At 37.8% G+C, this 9,081-nt stretch overlaps 1 pseudogene; it reads right to left on the bottom strand.

Annotated features, from left to right (window-relative positions):
* The window catches only part of LOC102840905, a 7,198-nt pseudogene extending 4,565 nt beyond the window's left edge, over window positions 1-2,633 (bottom strand).
* Between the last annotated feature and the right edge of the window lie 6,448 nt (window positions 2,634-9,081).

The raw sequence follows: 9,081 nt of genomic DNA, 5'->3' as shown, positions 1-9,081 counted from the left end.
TATAACTATTAAATTTTTGAATTTGTATCTCTTTGTAATGTAAATATCTTTGATTATTTGATAGTAAACATATTTTCCCCAGGAAAGCAAAACCCAAAGCCTAATGCTGTCAAGATAATTCCAACTCACAGGGACTCTGTTGGACAGAGTAGAACTGCTTCTTCAGGTTTCCAAGGCGTAGATCTTTAAGGCAGAAGACAGCCTTACCTTTCTCCTGCAGAAAGGGTGGTGGGTTCAAGCTGCCGACCTTATGATTACTAGCCTAACACTTAACCCGCTGGATCTCTGCATGTTTATAAACCTCAGTGTTTTAACAGTAGTTTTGATTGCAGCTCATTGAGGTTCGTAATGGAGTTCATAGAGTTCTTAGTAGGAGAACTTACAAAGCTTATCAAACCGATGAAGTTAGAACTATTTTTTAGCAAATAGAGATGCTTATTGAAAGACAGTACAGTTTATTTACTACTTGTAGGGCCATAGGAACTCCTCTGTTGAGACCCATATGGTGACTGACGTTTGTGAACAGCCCCAGCGTGTTTCTCAGGGATTGTGTTCCTTTCTACTGAAACCAAGTCATTTGGTTAGTTACAGGGCTTATAGAATTAGTCATATGTCATTGGGAGTAGCCAATGGGAAGGCAGGACTTGTTTTGCATACACACCTACTGTTCACTTATTGACTATCTCATTAACTGACATTTTGCATTCATGGCAACAGTAAACAACAAAAATCTACAGTTAATTATTTTGCATATTAACGCAGTACTTCTGGCAGTAATGAATGAACAATAGTATAGTTGACAGTGATGGTTAAGGTTATGTGTTAACTTGGCTCAATCATGATTCTCTGTAGTTATGTAACAATATAATTTAGCAGTTATATAATGACATTTCCATCCTTTGTGTTCTGATTTGGTCATCCTCCACTTTCACGTAATAACTTGTTCTTTGGAACATAACCATGTTGTTAAGTGAGGAGTGAGTGTCTTGTTTCCGCTGTCCCATGCCCCTCACGTTCTTCCTGAGTGGCTACTATGCTGTTAAATGAAGAGAACCTTCCATTTGCTATTTATTAGTTGGGCAAACTTAGGTAGACTAATTAATCAGTGTCAACCTTGGTTTTACCATATGTAAAACCGAAAAACAATGATGCCGTACTTTAGGTTCTTCAAAAACAGCTAATAGAAAAATGAGAATTTTGATGTAGGAATTTTGATTGAGAATTGCTCAGAGGAAAAGGAAATGAGGGGCTGAGGAGAGTGAAATGTGGAATGAGGGAGAACCCGTCAAAGATGACGTAAACCCAGGGAGCTCGGTTCCACCCGACTTTGTGAAATCTACAGTGACTTCCAGAATTATCCATCAGAATAATGGGAATCTGGGAACTCTGCCCTGATTGGTTTGCACCTAAACCAGTGCTCAGTTATCATTCAGTCAATTCTGAATCATAGTCAGCTCAGGAGGGTCACAGGAGAACTTTGGGCTGTAGGATTTTCAGTGGCTGATTTTTCAAATGAAGGAAGCCTGGCCTTTCTTTTATGGTGCCCTTTTTAGGGTGGAGTCTTCTAGCCCACCTGAATTAAACCTCCAGCTTCCAGGGTCCAGAGAGGGCTCCAAGTAGTTAGATGCGAATACCCAGAGTATGCTGACGAAAGAGACAGTTAATGCCCAACACAACTGCAGCTGAAGGTGATAGGTACAGTAAAAAGAGTGCTGTAGACTTCTAGTGTAAGGGATTATTTATAAATTTCAATATTAAAAAAAAAAATCTGTGAAGCATTTGGCAGAGTCTTGAGGATTTGTAGCAGGCATGCAAATAAGTGGTAACTCTTATTAGTACCATTTTTATTGTCATTATTATGATGATGTTCATTTTTATTATTCTGAGATGAATTGCATGCATTGAGACAGTTCATCTTCTCCTCATTCTCTCACATAGATTGAAAATAAAAGCTTTAATCTGCTAGTTTATAGCCTATCTCATACATAAACTATGCAGGATGAGACTGGAGAGCTATAAGTTATATCACTGACTTATTTCCTTTCTAATGGTTGTAATTGTACCTATGATAAGAACCTAACAACTCTACTTTTAATTCCTACTTCAAATTGGCTGTAGTAATCAACCGCATTAAATGAGTCTCATTAAGTTTGAAGAGTATCATACATCCCGCCTGTCAAAATACATGTACTATTATTGTAAGCCCTCTTGTTACTGTAAACAACTCTTCCTCTCTACTTGCTTTGTGAAATCTTGTGTATTTTCCCATTCCAATTTCATTGTGGAATGAGGAAATTCGTTGCTCTTTCTGTATTGTTACATTTTTTTCTTTGTTTTTTTAGCCTTGGTTAGATTATGATTCCCCCCTTTCTTCTTTCACGTTGTATAATCCAGTCATATTTTATTGTTTTTTTTTCTGAGCACTTGTGTTCTGCACTAAGTGCCTCATGTTTAGTCATTGTTGTTGTTATTAAGTGCCATTGAGTCTATTCTGACTCATAGCAACCCTGTATAGGGTTTCCGAGGAGCGACTGGTGGGTTTGAACCGCTGACCTTGCAACTCAAACTGATCTTGTGGTCTAGTGCATTATTCTGCAGTGTCACACCAGGACTTTTACCTGATGATTAGTCATAGTTAAGAGTCTGAGGGCAGCACAAATGATTAAGTACTCAACTACTAAGTAAATGTCTGACAGTTCAAACTCAACCAGAGGTATCACAGAAGACCAGCCCGGTGATCAGCTTCTGAAAGACCCACAGAAAGCCGGGGATACTAAGTAAGGAGGCAGTGTTCTGTTCATCTACTTATTCTAAGATGTTGTAGAAACTGCAACAAGTTGGCTGAATAAAAGAGCAGGTGAAAACTTCTCGGCCTATCAGTGCAAGAGACTGATGTTTGCCAGTGTAATTTTCTGGCAGAATTTTCTACATGGAATGTGTGTTGTATTTTTGATTTTCCATATAATTTTGAACAAAAGTTGTGTAGCTAACCATGAAATTGTTTATGAAACAAACAAAAAAATGATCAAAAGCAAAAACAACCATTTTGTTCAATGTGGGCCATGAAAGTACTTCACCAATGAAAGAAGCAAATGGGATTGCAGTATTTCTTGCATAACAAGTGCTTATCAACCTGTCTCCTAAGTATTTGAGTTACTACAAAAGGTCCCAAATGATAGGAGATTAGACTCTATATTAGCTAATCTTTTGTGAAGTGACAGCATGCCCAAATGTCACTTGGTTGAAATCAAAGTCCTGAGCCATTTGTTGAAATGTAGCAAGAGGAAGCAGTTTTAATATGCTAATGAGTTGATGTGTTATTCATGAGATGTCTTTCACCCTGGACACTGATATCAACTCCAACAGAAGACAGAAGACGGTGGTTGTTACACCCTCTTTCATTGAATTTCCATGCTTTACTTGATAAGTGAATATGAAGGAAGAGAATGCTAATCTTTGTTTATGAAAAACTGAAGCTTCAGAGGAAACAATAGATTTTTGTTTGGTTTTTCTTAGATTCCTAAATACTATATCACTCTCTTCAGATTCCTAAATAAAAATCATTGTTCATGAAAGTAGATGTTCCATTCCCACCATGGTCTTCTGCTCACATACACCAGCCAGGTTTGAGTGCCCAGTGCTATATTGCAGACCAAAAGGTACAGTTGATCAAATGCTTTCGATACTAGGTGTTTTGTGTGCATTACTGCTAATAAGAGCTGTTTAAGAAAATCATGGCTCAGAGTTTGAAAAATTTCTTACAGTCACACACGTTACCACGTTCTAGTGAAAGAGTTTAAACATGTGTTTACTTTGTTTCGGATTCCCTAAGTGGCTCAGATAGTTGACGTGCTAAGTTATTAGTGGAAAGTCTGGAGGTTTGTCTACCCAGAGTTACCTCTGAAGAAAGCTGGATTTCTGAAAAACCATCCACTGAAAACTATATGGAGCACAGCTCTATTATGACGCACATGAGGTACCATATGTTGGAGTGGACACGTTCTTTGAATATCATTGTGTTTTCTAAACAGATTGGACTTTAGGATAGTAACAAAAAGCAGCCAAACCTCAGTGATCTAGCACCAAAGAAATTTATTTCTTATACATGTTATTTGTTTGATGTGGCCAAGATGGTTTTGTTTATCACTGTGACAGACATATCCCACATGCATTTCATAGCTGGGAGGGGAGAATACAGTGAAAGCTGCTCAAGTCCTTCTAGGGTCTGTATGTAAGAACATGTTTCAGTTGTCCACCACTACCTCTGAAGTAGTATGGTGGAGGGTTTAATTCTTCCATTAACCTGGAAATAGAGAACTATAAATATCTGGCTAATAGCATTGGAACTTACTGGACCATGTTACCTCCGAGATATATTCAAAGCTGCAATATCTTCTTGGTAACAAAAATAGCTCAGTAGTTTTGGCCTCATGGAGCATATTCAAAAGATGCTGATATCTTTTCCTAGATCAAATTCATGAAAACTGTGTTGTAACTAAAATTAAATAATGCAAATATCTGATGCTGTTATTGATGGCATTCCACAGTTTGCCAGTAATTAAACATGCAATTTTTTTCAGTAATCAGTCTCTAAGTCTATTTCTCATCTCAAAATACTGGCAAATCACAAAGATAAATTATTAGTCTAAAGTTCTATGAGTCTGCCATACCTATAAATGAATCTCATCAATAACAGAATCACTGTATAATCAGGCATCTCTCATTTTTCATGGGTTTCTTGATTTTGATAACTTAGACATGCAAATCATAAATATACATGTAATATGTATATAAGGGTAAGTCACAAAGTACTGATACTAAGATTCCAGTTCATATATGAGCAGGCTTATTGAAAACAAAACATATTTAAATATGTCTCTGCAATCAGTGGATGCCTATAGGCAAGTTCACTCAGTAATACATTTATCTTCCTAGGGTGCCTTCAAAAAAAACAAAGGTCCAATCAAGACAGTGGTTTCTAAGAAGACTTACTGAGTCAAATTCAAGACAGAAAGGTCAGCTCAAAAGATCATGGTGACATTTTTATGTTCCAAAGGGGGTTATCTTCATAGATTTGCTTGAAGGACACAGGATAATCACAGGGGCTCATTAGGAAGAAGTTTAAAGAAAACTGGAAATTATTTGTGAGAAAAAACAAAAACGGGAGAGTTGCACTGAGGTATTTTATTTCTCTCATGACAATGTACCTGCATATTTTCCAAAGGGAGCAAGAGCTAACCTATGAGAATTGCATTTGGAAACCTTACTTCATCCGCCCTATAGTCCTAATCTTTTCCCTTCAGACATTTTTTATTTCCAAACTTTAAAGAACATTTAAGAGGAACACATTTTGAATCTCTTGAGGATGCTCAAAATGCCCTTTTGGTGTGATATAAAACAAACAGCGCAAGGAAGATGTCAAGAGGGAAACAGCACCTTCAGAAGTGTATAGAGCAAGATGGGGGATGCTGAGAAACAGCTCCTTCACATTTGGATATTTTTGCTTAATAGGAGATTCTATGATTCCCTGGAAAAAGATATCACGCTTGGTAAAGTGGAAAGTCAGTGAAAAAGAGGAAGACCCCCAGCGAGATAGACTGACACAGGGGCACCAGCAATGGGTTCAATTGCAGAAATTGTGAGGATGGCATAGGACGGGCAGGGTTTCAGTTTCATATCAGTAGGGTAACTATGAAGGAGCTCTGGTAGTGTAGTGGTTATGAATCGGGCTGTGAACCTTAAGGTCAGCGGTTCGAAACTACCAGCCGCTCCACGGGAGAAAGATGAGGCTTTCTACTCCCGTAAAGATTTACACCCTCGGAAACCCTGTACAGGGTCGCTATGGGTCGGAACCGACTCGACGGCACTTAACAACAACAACAGGGTCATTATGACTCAGAACCAACTGGACAGCATCTAACAACAAAAATGATTTTGTAGCAATAATTTTTTTTTTTTTTTTTTTTTTTTACTTATCCTTGGATATCTTATCGTATAAGCTTGACAAAATTTTTAAAATTTCACTATCAATTATTGTACGAGCTGACACATGCAGTACGATGCTGAATATGAATGCTGAGAGCGGTCATCCTTGTCTTACTACAGGCATTAGGTGGAAAGCATGCAGTCTGTCATCATTAACTATGGTGCTGATGCTCTTGTTGTTACGTGTCACTGAATCACTTCCGACTCAGAGCGACCCTGTAAAGGGTTTCTGAGGAACAGGTGGTGGGTTTGAACTGCTGACCTTACATCCCAGTGTTTTTCCTACAGCCCACAATAGCAGGTTAACTGCAGATGATCTTTCTGATATAATTTGTTAGGTTAAGGTGAATTCCATGCATTACAACTTTGCTGAAGAACTATCTAATCATGACTGCGTATCTCAAATGCACAATGGCACTATACAAATGCAGTATGTGGTGGAATTAGATTGAGGCCTGCTTAGGAAAAATGTTTGCTGTCAGATGCCGTTGAGTCGGCTCTGACTCACAGCAACCGTTTATACAACAGAAACACCGCCTGGTCCTGTGGCATCCTTACAATTGTTCTAACATTTGAGCCTCTTGTTTTGCCATTAAGGCAATCCAACTCTTTGGGGGTCTTACTGTTTTATCACTGAACCCTACAAAAAATAAGTAATTAAAATACTTGGGGAGTAATTGGAGATGTTCAGGTAGCCACTGGACATTGAAATTTGAATTTATTGATAAATTGTTAGGCATGGTTTTAACAGTTTGTCATTTTTCTCTCATGTTTTTTGTTCAATATCTGCTGGTGAATAATCCTGTAATCTATCCTATAATTTATAATCCTATGGGGAAGTGCAGTGTCTCTGTTGGATAAACTCGAGACTCTGAACAACAAGGTCAGCAGTTCAAGCCCTCCCCATGGTCCTCAGGGGAAAGATGAGGCTTTCTGCTCCCACAAAGACCCAGTCTCTGAAACCCTTTATAGGTTCCTTATGAAATGAAACCCACTATATGATACTAACAACAGCAAAAAGACCCTAAATCTTCAAGTGGTTCAAGAATTATTACAACAAGAAAATATTAACAATATGTACTGATCAATGTGTAAGTGTTCATTGTGTTTTCACTCTTAACCATTTTATTTTTGAAAAATTGTATGTCAGAGATTCACGATTACCCTCCACACTATCTTGGAAATATTCATTATCATCATAATAATTGTTGCATTATCTGTATTAATATAGTTTGATATGCATCTATCACTCAATTCTTTCCATATATTTTAAGTATTTGGGAAAAACTTAGGTGTGATATGTTCTTCTTTTAAAAAGTATAAACAGTGTGCCCTAACCATAAGAATTTTCTTTACATTATTAGGCTTTGCTGTGCTTTGTTTTAAGAATCCTATTTGGATATCTTATGTTTAAAAAAATAAATAAAAGGACTAGTGGTTGAGATGAAGCCAGTTGTTGAGGATCTAAATTACAAGTCAAGAAATAACTGCTATTTGCTAAGAAGAAACTCTGGAAATAAGGATCCTAGTTTAGTCAAATCTTGGTTTTGCAACGTGAGAGCCAGGCAAAAGTCAAGAAATTAGCATCTGTGAAAAAGCATTATCTATCAAAATTTTTGTTTAAATTCCATAAAAGAAAGCAGACTAAAATTTTGCCTGAAAATCATTTGTTGTTAAGTGCCGTCGAGTCGGTTCTGACCCATAGCGACCCTGCACAGGGTTTCTGAGGCTGTAAATCTTGACGGGAGCAGAAAGCCTCATCTTTCTCCCACGGAGCAGCTGGTAGTTTCGAACCGCTGATCTTGCGGTTCACAGCCCAATTCGTAACCACTACTCTACCAGAAGGGGTTAAAAATGTCTAGATAGAGCAGATTGTACTTACATAATAAATATGCAACCCTCCACAACCTATATTTATTTTCTATTGCCTTTCATCCTGCAGGGATTCATAAATTGATTTACAAACTCTGTGTACTGCAATGACTTTCATTTCTGAAATGCTCTTCATTCAATTTGCATACAGACATTGTACTTAACGAATTTCAGGATGTGGCCTAGTAGTCTCCAAATATCACTTTGAGTTAGAAATCCTATTTTATGGCTTCGTGAAAACAAAATGACAAATTGCTTACTCTGGTGTCTGTGACAAATCTGTCTTTTCATAAGTGGAGCTCTAAGTGAAAGGTACACTTCAGCTTGCATGCAGCAAAAGACAAAAAATATCAACAGGAGACTCATGAATGAGCGATGCATATAGTTAGCAAGAAATTTATAGGGTGACTATGTGTACAGAAAACCTATGTAAGTAGTACATAAGAGAAATAAAAGGGACAGTCTCTGGCCTTGATAGTCACTCATATGCATTTGCACAGACACAGTAAATGCATATTTAGATCTGAGTGTTTTTCCTAAAGTAGCAAGTCAAAAAATGTGGATAAATGTTTAACTTGAGAGCTCCATTCAGAATGCAGAGGGACAGCAGAGGAAAGACTTAAGAAATTCCTAGAGAACTAAATATGAGCCAGAAATATATTGTTAGAAAGATGATAATACTTTCAGTATTTATTAGACAATCTATGTGGAACATGTACACAGAACAAGAGGCAGTCATCTGACCAAAGCAAGGGGATTCTTGCTGCTGCGGATACTGTTGTTAGGTGGCATCAAGTCGGTTCTGACTCATAGTGACCCTCTGCACAATGGAAAGGAAGACCACCCAGTTGTGGGCCATCATCTAAATTGCTATGTTATTCCATCTCCTTGGGGTCTCCTTCTTTGTATTGACCCTCCACTTTACCAGACATGATATCCTTTCTAGGGACTGGTACCTCATGATAATACGTATGAAATCTGAGACAAGTCTCGCCATCCTGTCTTCTAAGAAGCATTCTGGCTATACTTCCCCTAACACAGACTGTTTGCGCTTCTGACTGTCTCCAGCACTTTTAATATTCTACACCAACACCATAGTACAAATACACTGATTCTTCTATGCACTTCCTCATTCACTGTTCTACTTTCACATGTATACGAGGCTGTTGAAAACAACATGACCTGGGCCAGGTATATTTCTAAAATGTGTACTGCTAACAACAC

The sequence above is a fragment of the Chrysochloris asiatica genome, unplaced genomic scaffold, assembly GCF_000296735.1.
Source record: "Chrysochloris asiatica unplaced genomic scaffold, ChrAsi1.0 scaffold00021, whole genome shotgun sequence".
NCBI lineage: Eukaryota > Metazoa > Chordata > Mammalia > Afrosoricida > Chrysochloridae > Chrysochloris > Chrysochloris asiatica.
Note: the sequence above shows the minus strand (reverse complement) of the source record. Positions and strands in the feature narration are given on the sequence as shown.